At 42.0% G+C, this 15,866-nt stretch overlaps 1 protein-coding gene across 24 annotated transcripts in view; it reads right to left on the bottom strand.

Annotated features, from left to right (window-relative positions):
- The window catches only part of SVIL (supervillin), a 278,042-nt gene that overhangs the window by 175,089 nt on the left and 87,087 nt on the right, over positions 1 to 15,866 (bottom strand). The window contains exon 1 of one of the 24 annotated variants that reach the window (XM_064284999.1): positions 8,507 to 8,605. The exons of the other annotated variants lie outside the window; for them this stretch is intronic. The gene's annotated coding sequence lies outside the window, so the exon portion shown is untranslated. Of the gene's footprint in view, positions 1 to 8,506; positions 8,606 to 15,866 lie in introns of those variants that run through there. 24 annotated transcript variants of the gene reach the window in all.

Raw genomic sequence — 15,866 nt, 5'->3', positions numbered from 1 at the left:
TAAAGGGAGTAAAGAAAAACCAAAACTAGCAGCTCCTACTCCTGTTATGAATGGGAAAATTCTGATGGTGCTCAGCACGCCAATGTGGCCACTTTGGGATTTCACATTAGGAAAAAAGAAAAGTCTAAGAGAAGATAAGAGAACAAGAATAAATCAGGTGAGAGAAAAGAAAATTTAAGTATATTTAAATGAATATAAAAGAAACTATGAAAGCCTGATCTTCGGAGATGGCAGAAACCTTCACAAATAAAGCCCTGAAGACAAAGACTGGTCCTCAAGGCAACTATGAAAAGAAGGAACAGCAAGTACAGTAAGAAGGCATTAAAAAAAATTTTTTTTTTAAGATCTTTTTTGGTCAAAACACCTCTAACTTGTTCCCGCCCTGCCACCCTGAACCACCATCTTCCAGAAGCAAGGACTCCTTTCCAGGGAATGCTGGAATAGTCCCAAGCCCTGAAATCTTCGGATGACAGAATACAAATAAGTAGAAGAGACCTTAGATATCCTCCAGTCCCACCTTCATCTTAATGGATGAAGACACTGAAGCTCAGAGAGGCGAAGTAACTTACCCAAGGTCACACAGCTTGTTATTAACTAAGACCAGTACTGCTCCCAGTTACTCTGCCATTGCCCCAAGCACTGTTCAGGGTCAAATACCTTCAATTTCCAAATGTAATTTTATTCCTCTACTGGGAGCAGAGAGGGGAGAGAAAGCCCATCAGATTTTGGGGCGGGTGGGTAGGGCAACGACAAAGCAATCCTGGTAGTGCACAGTTAAATGCTGGCTGTTAGCTGAAAGGTTGGTGGTTTGATCACACCTAGCGGCTTGATGGAAGAAAGACCTACAATCCGCTTCTGTAAAGATTACACCCAAGGAAGTCCTATGGCGAAGTTCTACTCTGTCACATGGGGTCACCATGGGTCAGAATCAACTAGACAACAGCTAATAACAACAGAGCAGGGACTAGATGTAAAGCTTGTTTGCAATTATTGCTCTACACTACTTTCTTCCCATCTGGTCTCCCCTCCACCTCCTTAATGCAACTTTCTTTTAAAAATACTCAAGAATTGTTAGCTGCGTGAAAGCTTCTTGAAGCCTCTGGAGATACGAACTGATACAAATCCAAACAAATAAATTCCATCTCAAATAGGAGGATCCTGTGTTGGGGTAAAATGCATCTCATGAAGCTTAGTCATCCTAGTCTGGGGTGCATCACAAAAGTTTTTTTTTATCTAATCACGAAATTCTTAAATATTCAGCACCTTTAATAAAAAGTGTATGAAACAATAAAGGCAAATGATTATATGTGTGTGGCTGAAATGAACATCTGGTAGAAATGAAGGCTGCTGTGAGGATAATTTGGAGAGCCCTCTACTTCTTCATGGCATGCCCAAGGCCATTTTCTAAACCAGAGGACCAAACCTATAGAGTCATTAGTTGCCATGGGTATCGGAAGTAATATCTGCAAATTATAGACACATTTAACAGGTCACTTGTCTTTGGGCTTCATAGTACCTTCTGCCAATCTAGTCAATTCTGACTCCTACTACCCTACAGGACAGAGTACAACTGCCCCACAGGGGTTCCAAGGCTGTACTCTTTATGGGTAGATTGCCACATCTTTCTCTCATGGAGCAGCTGGTGGGTCCCAATTGCTGACTTTTTGGTTAGCAGCTGAGCACTTAACCACTGTGCCACCAGAGCTGCTTGGGCTTCGTAGTAGCAACTGTTAAAGGGAATAAACCAACTGCAAAATAAACTGATGTGGCTGGATTTTGTGATCACATTAGCACATGTAAACTAAAATACCAGTATAAAACATTAAAAAAATTTTTTTTTCTAAGAAAATTTGCTTACTACAAACCATAATAAATCTTTCAAAAGTTATTTTAGCTTTCATAACATACTTCTTAATTCAATATATTTGAAGCCACTGAAAAATCAGCTGCTTTCCCATTTGGGTTCTGGCTAGAGTTGTTTGTTTTTGTGAATGGGTATCACGAATGCAGGTATAATGTGTGTATTTTAAATTTTTGATTAAATTAGGTATAGTATCTCAGAATGTATAAAAAAGAGGTTATGTACTCAAGATCGTAAAACATTTTTAAAGTATTTGAAAGCTTTAAAAATTCTAAAGATACCAATACAATTTTTCTGTTTAATGACAACATCTATCCAAGCCTACAATATAATATTTGCCTACTTACCTTACTTAGCACATAACTGAAAATCTAGAAAGAAACAAGAGGCCTCTGATTAACCAAAACATTGTTCAAAAACTGTAGGTGTGTAATAGGTATGTAGGTGTGTGGGTGTAGTGACACCTTTGGGCGTCACTCAGAACCTAATTGCTCTTTCTTTATGTGTAATTCTGTCAACTCTGGTTATCTAGTACACCAGCCTACCACAGCTAATGAGAAGTTAACAAATTATTAGAGAAAGAGCGGGTACTGTAAGATTTGTTGGTGATTTAAAAGTTCCTTAAAGCCAGGAGAAAACGAGCTATAAAATCCAAAGAAATCTATTTTGTCTCAAATGGAGAGGTCATAAAATTCACCTTCTGAAGTGCAGCACCAAGAATTTTTGTCTTAACATGGTCTCTAAGAAGGGATAGCTGCGCAAGTGAAGAGACGAGTGATTTTTTAAAAAATAAAACATACCATCGTTCACTGCGGCATTATTCACAGTAGCCAAAAGGTGTGAGCAACCTAAATGTCCATCAAGAGATGAATGGATAAACAAAATGTGGTATATACATGCAACAGAATATAACTCAGCCATAAAGAAAAATGAATTCCTGAGACATGCTACAACATGGATGAACCTTGAAAATACCCTGCTGAGTAAAGTAAGTAAATCACGAAAGGACAAATATTATGTGATCCTACTCCTACGAAATAGGCAAAGGTATAGCATATAGGGTTAGTGGGTTGTTTTTATAGCGTATTAGTGGTGAGGTGAGAGAAAGGGGAAGCACTGCTTGGGGGCACGGAGTTCCTGCTCACGGTAGTAGAAACATCTAGAAGAGGATAGTGGCAATGGTTTCACAAGAAGAAGAAGGTAGTCCAAGTCATGGAATTATACATGTAAAAATTGTTGAATTGGAGAATGTTTTGTTATACATTTTTTACCACAATAAAAAATGAAGCCGCCAGGAGCTCTGAGGAAGGGAGGAGCAGTTTGTGGAGACTTCAGTGTAGCGGCCAGAGCGCCATCACCCTCAGGAGGCCTGGGGTGACACGCTCACAAAGAGGGTGCTCGCAGTAAAGCTGCTGCCGGGAGATCACGCCTGGTCTGGGAGAGCAGAGCACGGCGCCCGCAGAGTTGTGGGTGTTGAGGAGTAAACGGGTGGTGAAAGACATAGGTGACAGCTTTATTTAGGATGGAGGAATTTGAGTATGTTTTCAACAGGAGGAGCAGGGGCCAGGAGAAAGGCAAAGATTGAAAACAAGAGAAACAGATTAGCCTTGAAAGGCCATCTCTAACCCTGAGAGACCTTCTTCAGATCCTTCATTTGACCGAGCTGTTTCCATATCTGTGGTCCACGGGGACGTCATTTAAATCAGACTGGGCAAGATACCCTTCTGTTGTATATGAGGTCACCAGGACTCAGAGTCAACTGAGCACTAGTAACAACTAGCAGCACAAAAGCTGGTCCTCAGACCAGAGTCATCGGCATCACCTGGGATCTTATTTGCTGAGTATCGGGTACCACCCAGATCTACTGAATCAGAATCTGCGCGTTAACAAAATTGCAGGTGATTCCTACCCACACTAAAGTTTGAGAAGCACTGGTTTAAAGCAGTGGGTATGATTATGAACACTGAAGTCAAACAGATCTGGGTTCTAACTCAGGCCCTACTCTCGTATAGTATATGTCCTTGGGCAAATTACTTAGCCTAAGCCTCTTTTTAAGCCTCAGATTTTTCTTCTGGAAAATGGGGATAATGATACTAACATTTCTTGGGGGGCTATTGTAAAGCTTAAAATGAGATACTGCAGGTAGAGAGCTTGGCATTGAGCCTGGCACCAGGTAATACCAAATGTCATTCCTGCCAGCCTGACTTGTAAAACAGCTTCGTTATATACATGCCTGAACCCCTCTGGAATAGCAGTTCACCAAGGGCCAGGAAACATGCTTCCGTCGTCTTCACCCCACAGCATCCAGCATAGAGATTAAGTGCCAAGGGATAGGAGTTGAAATGAATCCAGTGCCGTAACATCAGTAAACCAATCATCGCAAAGCAAATAGTAAAACTATCTCTTTTATTATATTTACAGAAAAACCAGTCAGAAAGAGGTTACGAACTTGTCTGGGATTAAAGGATCAACTTTCAAAATAGAACAAGCAAGTTACAAAGCAAAACACATTCCTCTTTCAAAAACCTACCACTCCAGGGAGTGTCCAAAAAAAAGTGAGGCAGAAATCTCTGTGAACCAATCAAGGTGCTACACTCCTCCTCCCAGGTCAACAGTGCCAGTCACTGCTGACTTTGACCTGAGAAGATGAAGTTCAGTGCTTGGGAAAAGCACACAAGTCAAATCACACCACAAATCCTTCATTTTGGGCAGGGTTCCAATAATGAAGTGACTGACTTCATTGAATGGACCTTAATTTCCCATGCTGGCAAGAGCTCAGATACAGAAACCCCACCAGGCTTATTATGGTAAGACAAATCTTTCTGCTTGCATTATTAGATGCAAGGGGCGGTGGGAACAGAACTTGTAACACAAAATGCCCACTTCTTGAATGATTAATATATAACCAAAAACCCATGGAATCTGAGTTGATTCCGACTCATAGTGACCCTATGGGATAGAGTAGAACTGTCCCATAGGATTTCCAAAGCTGTAATCTTTATGGAAGCAGGCTGCCACACCTTTCTTCCTCAGAGCAGCTAGTGGGTTCGAACCGCCAACTTTTCAGTCAGCAGCCAAGCACTTTAACCACTGTGCAACCAAGGGTTCCTAATAATATATAAAGATGGCAAAATTATTTTATGGAACACAGCTAAATTTTGACATGAAGAATCTACAAGTCATGGCAATCCAACTCAATTTAATCAACTCGCATTTATTGAGCACCACTGTGTATTGGGCCTGGGCTATACACTGGGAGAAGAAGAGGTCTAAGAGCCAGCATGCCTCTGTGGGCAAAGGGAAGCCTCAGCAGGACACAGTGTCATCAGCTCTGCAGGGCAAGCTGGACTCCAGGCTCTAGGAGCCCAGATACAAAAGGTCAGAGGAAGCTTCTGAGCAGATCTCACTTGATATCACTTCCTTGGCAGGCAAGGAAGCGAAGACATTGAAAGAGACTTTGGAGGAGGCTAAGGAGTTTGGGCCCATAAACAGTGAGGAACCGTTGAGGATTTTGCCTTTGAGAAGTGATATGATCAGATCTTTGTTCAACAAGGTTGTTCTGAGGATGGATGGGACAGAGCAGAACTTAGAGCAAAAGGAACAACGAAGACCAAGGCAATAATCCACGTAAGAGATAAGGAGGCTTCAGAAGAGGTAGTGGGCACAAGCATCATTTCAGAGACAGGCGTAGAGTCCTAGGTAACCTAAAGAGAGGGGAGTCAGGTATGACGACAAGGCTGCTGGTTCAGAGTCACAAAACAAAGAACCCCAGAGCTCCAGGAAGACTCCAGATCAGGAAATTCTACTGGTCGAAGGGAATACCACCTTGAGACCAGCGCTTAACATAAAATAAATGTCTTAAAACCCCAGACATCCGTAGAGTGAGGAGGTGCCTTGCCCTACTAATCAAGCTAATTTCTGTATCCCAACAAAAAAAGAGGCTGCTGGTGGTCAACCCTCCACACCCTCCACGCAACCTGTGACCCCCAATTCATGTAGCTCTCTGGCCGTCCTTGTAAAATCAGATGGCCCTTTTCTTTGGATACAATTCTTCAGTTGTAGAATTTTAACTGAGACCGGGTGTTGCCAAAGATGTTCACTCTAAATTGAAATCTAAAATCTTCCAGAGGTCTGGTTACCAAGAAACAGTACGTCACAAACATACAAGCAATGATAAACACACTTGTTGAATGAAAGATCAATGCCCACTATATACTGTGTGCTTTAACCAAAATTTACTTCTAAGTTTATGCTCCTGGCACCAGAGCTAGACCAACCCCCCCAAAAAAAGCACTGCCCCGAGGGCTAACATGCATTTCCTGCCTAGACAGAACGCATGAATGACAAGCCTCGGCGCTGTGCCCTCCCTCTGCCCACCTGCGTCCCTCCCTCTCATATTCCTGGGAGTGGCACGGATGATTCGCTCCTGGTAGGCCATCCTCGAGAGAGTTCACCTGGTTTGTTGAGAAGAAGCGGCCCAAATATGCCCAGCATACTGCTTCTTCTCTCCCAAGATTCAGGTATAATTTCTACCTTGCAGTTTTTCTCAACAGGGGACACTACCGGCTTCTTGACCTGGGCAAGTCTTTGTTGTATAGGACCGTCCTACATTGCAAGGCTGTTACAATGAATTCTTAACCAACCTGTCAAATTGCTGTCAAGTCTACTCTGACTCATGGTGACCCCCTGTGTTGCAGAATAGAACTGCACTCCATAGGGTTTTCTTGGCTGTGACCTTTCAGAAGTAGGTCACCAGGCCTTTCTTGCTAGGTGCCTCTGGGTGGATTCGAATAACTAATCTTTCAGCTAGCAGTTGAGTGCTTAAACCGTTTATGCCTCCCAAGAAACCCAAAACCAAACTCACTACCGACACCCTCAAACATTTCCAAATGCCACCTCAAGATACAGGACTACCTCAGCTTAAGAACCCCTGAAGTATTCACCAATTAAATTCTTTTCGATAAATATTCTGTTTTTCCAACTGATACCAAGAGCCAAATAAACCCTAAACTAGCTCACTGCTAGTTTTGAGCAGAAGCAAATCGCCAAACTAAATTACCAAGAGACCATAGCTATCTCTAGGGCTTACAAAGATTGACACAGCATTTTTTTTTCTTGGAGATTTTAAAAATGAAACACAGTTCAAAATCTAGAAACTAAAGCGAGATTTTCCTTGTAAATTCCGGAACTTTAGAGGTTCCAGAAATCAAGTCTGAAGAATGAGAGTACCAAGGCAAAGAACCCTGGAAACAAAGATTCCACAAAGGATGACTGTCGGCTTACGTTTCCACATGTCTCAACAACAGGAGTGAACTAAAACTTGCCCTTCCGATCTCCACCCCCACGCCAAAATATACTTATTCAACTACTTTGTACTGTGAACATGCTTTCAATTCCAGAGCTTAAAGTGTCAATATTTAGACAGAACCGACTTAAAAAGTTATATTAATCAAATTGTTAGTAATAAACCTCTCTGTACCATAAAGTAAGTCCTTTTGTTTTTAAGAAAAAAAAAAACAAACCTGTCCTTCCAAAACCAAAAAAAAAAAAATCTGCCCAAGGGTATCTAAAGGAGTGGCTGCAATAACTAGTAAATACTGGCAGGAATATTCCATTGCTTGAAGTCAGCAAACGCTTAGGAAGCATGCTCAGACAGATGGCACTTAAAACACAAAACAAAACCTTTATTTTAGACTTATAGGAAGATTTTTTCACTTACTTCAAATTTCTGTATAATCCTCTAAGTTAAAGGGGGGAAAAAATTCACACTGCAATTCTTTATCGGTCTAATTAAAAGAAAAAAAAGTTATATCCTTTAATCCGGCTTTGGATGTCCTCAGGTGTTTTCTTTGAGTCTCCTTCCAATGAATACTACTTTTGAATTCTAAACAAAAACTCCAACGTGAAAAGTTAGCACAAGTAAACAGCATACAAAATCAAAGATCACAACGCAAACAGGGCAACCACATCTATCAGAAGTGATGATTCAGAACAGGGTAAATTTAGAATGGTGCTTTCCAAAAAGCACGTGGGCACCAAACTCAGTAGATACGGGTGAAGACTACACCCCAAAAGTTTCTCTGAAAAAAGCATGCCAAAATATTATAAAAAGAAGTCTTCTTCTCGCAGTCTTCAGTCCCCCGGAGTCCTGGATGCTGAACTTCCCCAATCTGGCCTTGGTGTGGCCATCCATTACTGGGCAGATCAGTGAAACCTGAGGCGCGCTTCAGCTTCTGAGGACAACAGCAGAAGCAGTGTGGCAACTCTGCTCGGGACGACGGGCCTTTTATGGACTGAACTGGAGAGCATGGATACCAGCTAATCTACCCGAAATAGCTTGTGAAACTCAGAGGATCCCATCAGCTGTTGCAACAGTCCTGGCAGCAGCTACTTCAAATGCAATTAGATTGTCGACGTTGCCTTTCGGCTAGTTTTATAGAGAAATTAAAGATACAATAGCAGTCAACCGAACAGGCAACAACAGAACAGAACTGACTGGGCAAACACTTCTCTAAACTCAGTTTTTAGTTGAAAAAAAAGGAAACAATCATCAATAAGGCTCCGACATTGAATGTTCCAAAAGTAGATAGCGCACAGACACATAAACAACACGTTAGAATGGCACACGGCTATTTACAAGTTTACCAATTGTGCAGGCATCTCTGGATGTTCTTACCACTTCCAATAGTTGTAGACAGTTATCAGAAGAACAAATTGTGCTGGACCACTTTCCCTGAAACCACACAGTTTATCTTAATCCCAAAGACAATGCTCTGAGCTGGCAAGATCCATCTTCAGAGGGATCTCATGCTGCTCGCCCCACTTAAAAACTAGATGAACCTCAACTAATGGAAAAAAAAAAAAAAAGAACCAATAAGCACCACCATCTCTTAAAAGGCCACTTACATTTTTCAAACATTAAAACTAAATATTAAAACCATGCTTATAAAAGTACTTACAATAAAAGGCATCCTGTTCTTACCGAGAATAATGGGAAGTCTTAATTGTTCCCCAAACCTTCCACATAAATCCCCAACTCCCCAACACTTGTGCTGGGGCAGAAGCTATCTGCTGCGCATGCCTGGGGGCCTCTGGGTGGTGTGCCTCTGGGTATTGGCTTTCTCAGACCACCAGCTGCATCGTTCAGTGGAGGCCTCACCAGCAAAATCTGAATTCCTGTTATTAATTAACCATGCAGGACAATGCTTCCACCTAAAGGGACAGTCCTGTGGGCAGGTGATACAGATACCCTGGACAAGCACAGTAATTAAACACCGGTTTTATGGCTGTTTTGTGCAAGGGCTAAAAATTGTTTATCCAAGCCAAAGTTTTGACCCACCTCCAGAAAACAGTCTCCCAGCATGACTTCTGTACCCTAATCTAAGGCCTGGCCCTCAGCTTACTTTCCCTTTGACCAATTTTGCTTTTCACTCATTCTTAATTTTACCTTGCTTGATGTATTTACATAAGCTACTTTAAACTTCTCATGGAGCAAACAAACAAACAAAAAAACTGTTGCTGTGGAGCTCATAGTGACCCTCTAGGACACAGCAGAACTGCCCCATAGGGCTTCTAAGACTATAAACTTTACAGAAGTAGACGGCCACATCTTTCTTAGGCAGAGAGGCTGGTGAGTTTGAACTGCTGACCTTTCAGCGCTCAACCATTGAGCCACCAGGGGCCCTCCTGGAGCAAAAAAAAAAAAAAAAAAAGCAGGGTAAAAATAAAGAAAAACTTACGTAAAACTGTTGACTGGTACTTTTAAGAACAGACAGCAGGAAAAACTGAATCACTGCTACCACAACAATGCAGGACTTTTATTTTATTTTATTTTTGCTTTTTCCCCTAAAAAAGATTAACTCTCACAAAATAAACATCAAACTTTTGTATGCCTCTTAAATTCTTGCTTGCTGCTTCCCTGTAGCAACCAAATTGTCTTAAATTAAGAGCACCGCCAGGCACTAAAGTCTAATAAAATGATTCTTCTCAGTCATCTCTTTTATACTCCAAGGTACTTTTTGTCTTTGGGGAGTGACAGGGTAGCACAGTTAAGCGCTCAACTACTAACTGAAAGGCTGGTGACCTACCCTGAAGCACCTTGGAAGAAAGGCCTGGCAATCTGCTTCCAAAAGATCATAGCCTTTAAAATCCTATGGAGCACAGTTCTACTCTAACACATATGGGGTTGCTATGAGTCGGAAGTGACTTGATAATAACTGGGTTTTGTCTTTGACTGTTCTAATTCTAGTTAATTCTACCTCTGCAATCCCTTTAAACACCCTCTTAAATATTTCCACTGTCTGCCTAACTCAGAAAGCTCTCTTGTCTCATTTCTTTCTAAAAAAAAAAAAAAAAAAAATGGCAGTAATCAGAACTGATATGTTTGAGAGTAGATTTCATATTATCCCGAAGAAAATGGAAAATCATGTATTACGATTTAATATTAGAAGTAACAACTAAACTTACACAGGACTTACACATCTCCAACATACCCTCTGCAGTTACCATTTCTTTGTTTATCATTTTGCACTTCCAACATGAGTATATTATATAAATAACTATTTCTCATGCTACTGGTACAGTGGTTAAGAGCTTGGCTGCTAATCAAAAGATGGGCAGTTCAAATCCACCATCTGCTCCTTGGAAACCCTATGGGGCAGTTCTACTCTGTCCTACAGGATCGCTATGAGTCAGAATGGACTCGACAACAACGGGTCAGGTTTATTACTTAATACTAATATTAGAACAATATTGTAGACTACTAGTCTTCCCAATAACTTGTTTATTACATCAGCTTTATTTTGAGTTTTGGACTTCCATGGACAAAAAAAAAAAAAATGACCTTGACCTAAACCTCACACCTTATACAAAAATTAACTATAAAGGACAATGAAGTTAAAAGTAAAATACACAACTATGAAATTTTTAGGAAAAAAAAAGCAGGAGAAAATATGATTTCGGACTAGGCAAAGAGTTTTTAGACTTGACACCAAAAGCGTAATATACAAAAGGAAACACTGACAAATTAGACCTCATCAAAACGCCCACTTCTGTTCTTTGAAAGATCATTTTAGAGGATGAAAGTACATGCTACAGAATGGGAGAAAATTTTTCTGACAAAGGACAAATACATAAAATAGATGTAAAGAACTCCCAAAAATTCAACACTAAAAAAAAAAAAAAAATCCAACTAGAAAATCGGCAAAAGATACAAAGAGACATTTCACCGATGAGGATATATAGATGGCAAATAAGTATGTGAAAAGATATTCAAAATCATTAGCTATTAGGGAAATGCAAATTCAAATCACAATGAAATATCACTTCACACCTACCACAATGGCTAAAATAAAAAATAGTGACAACACCAAATGCTGGCAAGGATATGGAGAAACTGGGTCACTCATACACTGAGGGTGGGAAGCTAAAATAGTACAGCTACCCTGGAAAACAATTTGGCAGTTTCTTATAAAACTAAAAATGCAACTACCATATGGCCCAGTGACTTCATTCCTGGGCATTTATTCCAGAGAAACAAAACTTGCTTTTCACACAGAAACCTGTATGCAAATGTTCACAGTAGCTTTATTCATAACAGCCCCAGACCAGAAACAACCAGATGTCCTCCAGTGGATGAATGGTTAAACACACCACAGAATACTACTCGGCTATAAAAATGGAACAACCTATTAACTGCTTAGATGAATCACTATGGAATGATGTTGAGTGAAAGAGCCAATCCCAAAAGATCATACATGCTGTATGATTCCATTTCATGTTTAAGACGACAAAGCTATAGACATGGAGACCAGCTTAGCAGCCATCAGAGGTTGGCAGGTGAGGAGGCTATAAAAGGACAACAGGAGGGATGCATGTAACGGGGCAATTAAACTATTACACCGACTTCAAAAACCAACTTCAAATGAAACTTCCAAATATGATCTATTTGTAAGTGGCCTACTAACTGTATTCTGTACTTTAAATAAATTTGTATCAATTTGCCTGTCATCAATGCAATCTTAAGAATTTCAGATTGGCAATGTTCCTTTTTCCCTACAAGAGTAGAAGAGTCATTGATCCAAGGTAAAACATTTGACACAGAATAAGCAATAGAAATCTTTTCCAATTAAATACTTGTATTCAGCAGGATCTACGAATCCTTGAGTCACTCAGTGATACAAACAAGTAACACGCTCAGCTGCTAACTGAAAGACTGGAGGTTAAAGTCCACCCGGTGGTGCCTTGAAAGAAAGGCCTGGCAATCTACTTCTGAAAAATCAGCCATTGAAAACCGTGGAGCACAGTCTCCTCTGGCACACATGGGGTCACCAAGAATAGGCATGGACTTGACAGCAGTGGTTTGTTGTGTTTTTTAAGGATACTTAAACAGGGCACCTCTACTACCCAGGGCCTACCGAACAATAGAACAGGATACCTCCAGATAATTTTCAGAAGTTGAACCCACTACACAAGATTATTTTCCAAAGCTGACTTATACTTTGGAAATAGAAGACAAGAACTCTGAGAAAGGCGGGGAGAGGCTGCGACATCTCAAATTTTAATGCTGCTATAAATAGCACAGAAAACAAGTGTTTGAACTCCAGAATCCTATGGCATTCCATGGAGGCCTCATTCTTGAAAATTAAAAGGCAGTATAACTGTGGGACCTTCTAAGAGGCAGAATGGGAAGAACGAGAAAGCTTCAGTGCCCTTGATCCTCTCAGCTACCATAACATAAAGCCTAAATCCAAACACCCTGAACTGCCACTTCTGAGGGCCAAACTAATTTATGCTGGGCTTTTATTTTTAGAAAAGATTAGCTCTGGGCAATGTCATGTAATACAACAGATGAGACAAGGCTTCTTTCAGTTCAGTGAAAAGGGACAGCACCACAAGCCCCAAAATATGCCTCTGCTTCTCTCATCTCCCACCCACCCTTAAGTTCCTTCAATTCCACCTCCTCCCTCCAAGTCTTGCCCACCTATTTCTCTTCTTTTCCTCACCACTAAATTTCCATACTAGGAAGAAAGGCCCAGCGGTCTACTTCTGAAAAATCAGCTCAAAAAATCCCTATAGCTCACAGCAGTCTGGTGTATGTGGAGTTGCTGTGAATTGAGGCCAACTAGAAGGCAGCTAACAACAACAATCTTTCCTAGTCACTGTCTCCACCTCCCCCATTTCCCATTCCCTCCTCCACCAGTTTTGCAATTTGACTTCAACTCCCTCCAGACCCCAGAAGGTGGTGCAATGATTAAGCTCTTGGCTGCTAACTGGAAGGCTGGCGGTTGGAACCCACCAGCTGCTCTGCTGGAGGAAAAAAACCTGACAATCTGCTCCCATAAAGCTTACAGCCTAGAAAACCCTGGAGGGCAGTTCTACTCTGTCCTACAGGGTCGCTATGAGCCAGGATCAACTACACAGCACACAACAACCAGATCCCAGGAACTGGTGGTCAATGCAAGACCCTAACCATGGACGCTTCTGACGGTTCATTTGGAATTGACCCCCTGTGGCATGGATATTTTCTAACCACTTGACCACTCCTACCTTCATGGAAATAGTCTTTTTAAACATTTCTTTGACACCGCTCTCCCCATACCTTGCTGACTACTCCCCTTTTCTCAGTTGTTTCACAGTCCCTTTTTCCTCTCACCTCACCCCCTCAAATGTCTGAATATTTCCTAGGAATACTTCCCTGGCTTTGGTACTCTTCCTGCTTTGCCCCCTCCTGGAGTGAGTTCAGCCACTGCTGGGGCAGAATCCAGGACACCAGTGATTCTCTGGAGTTCACAGTATCAGGATATCTGACAGGAACAGGAAACTCCAGACAGATAACACTAAATTCATCATCTTCCATCACGAAACTTGCTCCTCTTTACTGACTGACCATCACATCACCACTATCCACCTGGTCTCCCAAACCAGAAACCAGGGCCTCTCCTGGCTTAAGCTCATCACTCACATCTCAGCAGCTGCCAAGTCTGGCTGCCTGAACCTCTCAGTCTGGCTCAGCCACGCCTTTCTCTCTCCTCCTACTTCCCCTGCGGATGCTCTCATCCTTAGGACTATTGTCAGAGCCCAGAGCGGTTTTTCCTTCCCCCACTGCCACCTCCCATCCTCTTCACTGCTTCCAGAATAGCCTTTAAAAACATCGTGTCCCTGGGTGGTGCAAGGGGCCCCAGTGGTACAGTGGTTAAGTGCTAACCAAAAGGTTGGCAGTTCGGCCCACCAGCCACTCCATGGGAGAAAGATGTGGCAGTCTGCTTCCATAAAGATCACAGCCTTGGAAACCCTATGGGCCAAGTTCTATTCTGTCCTAAAGGGTTGCTGTGAGTCGGAATCGACTTGACAACAATGGGTTTAGGTTTGGGTTTGGGTTTGGGTTGTGCGAACTGTTAATGCGCTTAGCTGCTAACCAGAAGGGTTAGAGGCTTGAATCCACCCACAGGCACCTTGGAAGAAAGCCTGGTGATCTAATTCTGAAAAATCAGCCATTGAAAACCCTATGGAGCACGGTTCTACTCTGACACATGAGGTCACCATGAGTCAAAGTCAACTGAACAGCAACTGGATACTGGTTTACATCACTTCCAACTAAAGCCTCCTCACAAGCCCCAGCCCTGGTTTCTAAGCAGGGTGCTGGCAGGTGTTGCCTCCAGTGGGCAGGTGGAGAGCAAGTTACTTCTCACTGATGAAAGCTCACGCCACAACCTTTTTAAATTGATTTTCAAAACAAAAAAAGAGTAAACGTAAGAATAACCTCATAGTCACTTTCATTCTCTTGCATTTAGATATTCTTCAGTAAGAGGAAAAAGGAGCCAAGTTACAGATAGGTACCACCTTGGAAATTTACACTTTACTCAGAGATTATCTCACAGAGACTAGGACCTGCAGTGACTTACTTTTATGGAAGCATTGTCTATAGTTGTGAAGATTACAAATAATTTCAATGTCTTGTTTTCTTTCTTTCTCCCTTCCTTTCTCATTGTAATTTAGATGAAGTTTTACAGAATAAACTAGCTTCTCATTAAACAATTAGTACACATACCGTTCTACGACATTGGTTACCAATCCCATGACATGTCAACACTCTCCCTTCTTGACCTTGGGTTTCCTATTACCAGCTTTCCTTCCAGCCTTTGCCCCTGGACTGGTGTGCCCCTTTAGTCTCGTTTTGTTTTATGGGCCTGTCTAATCTTTGGCTGAAGGGTGACCCTCAGGAGTGACTTCATTACTGAGCCAAAAGGTTGTCTGGGGGACATACTCTTGGGTTTTATCCAATCTCTGTCAGGCCAGTAAGTCTGGTCTTTTTTTTGTGAGTTAGAATTTTGTTCTGTATTTTTCTCCCCCTGTCCAGGATCCTCTATTATGATCTCTGTCAGAGCAGTCAGTGGTGGTAGCCGGGCACCATTTAGTTGTGCTGGACTCAGTCTGGTGGAGGCCATGGTAGATGTGGTCCGTTAGTCCTTTGCACTAATCTTTCCCTTGTGTCTCCGGTTTTCTTCATTCTTCCTTTCTCCAGACAGGGTGAGACCAGTGGAATATTTTTGATGGCCGCTCACAGGCTTTTATGATCCCAGTCAATGTCTTGTTTCATTACAAAGTCATGTTTTGGATATATGCAGCGTGTGGCATGTGCGAGTATCATCCAGCATACATGTGCTGGTGCAAAAGAAAAGATCGAGGACCCCTGCCCTGATAGATACATTCCAAAGTCCCCAGCCTCTTCAACCTGGCCCCTTCCCACCTCTTCAGCGTTATGTCTCACCACCCTTCTCCAGAAGGTGGCATAAGCCCAATGATGAGAACCCACACTGGCCATCTGTGCTGTGCCCAGGCTCTTCTCTCTGCTCTGAATGCCTATCCTTCCTTCTCCACTTAGATGGATGGATGGACCGCTAAAGAGAGAGAGAAAGACAGCTGTCAATGAGTCAGCTCCAACTCACGGTGACCTTATGGATGAAGAAACAAAATGTGGCCCAATCTGTGTCGTCCTCACAATCAT

This window comes from Loxodonta africana, chromosome 4 (assembly GCF_030014295.1).
Source record: "Loxodonta africana isolate mLoxAfr1 chromosome 4, mLoxAfr1.hap2, whole genome shotgun sequence".
Taxonomy (NCBI): Eukaryota; Metazoa; Chordata; class Mammalia; order Proboscidea; family Elephantidae; genus Loxodonta; species Loxodonta africana.
The sequence above is the reverse complement of the archived record's forward strand: the minus strand, read 5'-3'. Positions and strand labels throughout refer to the sequence as shown.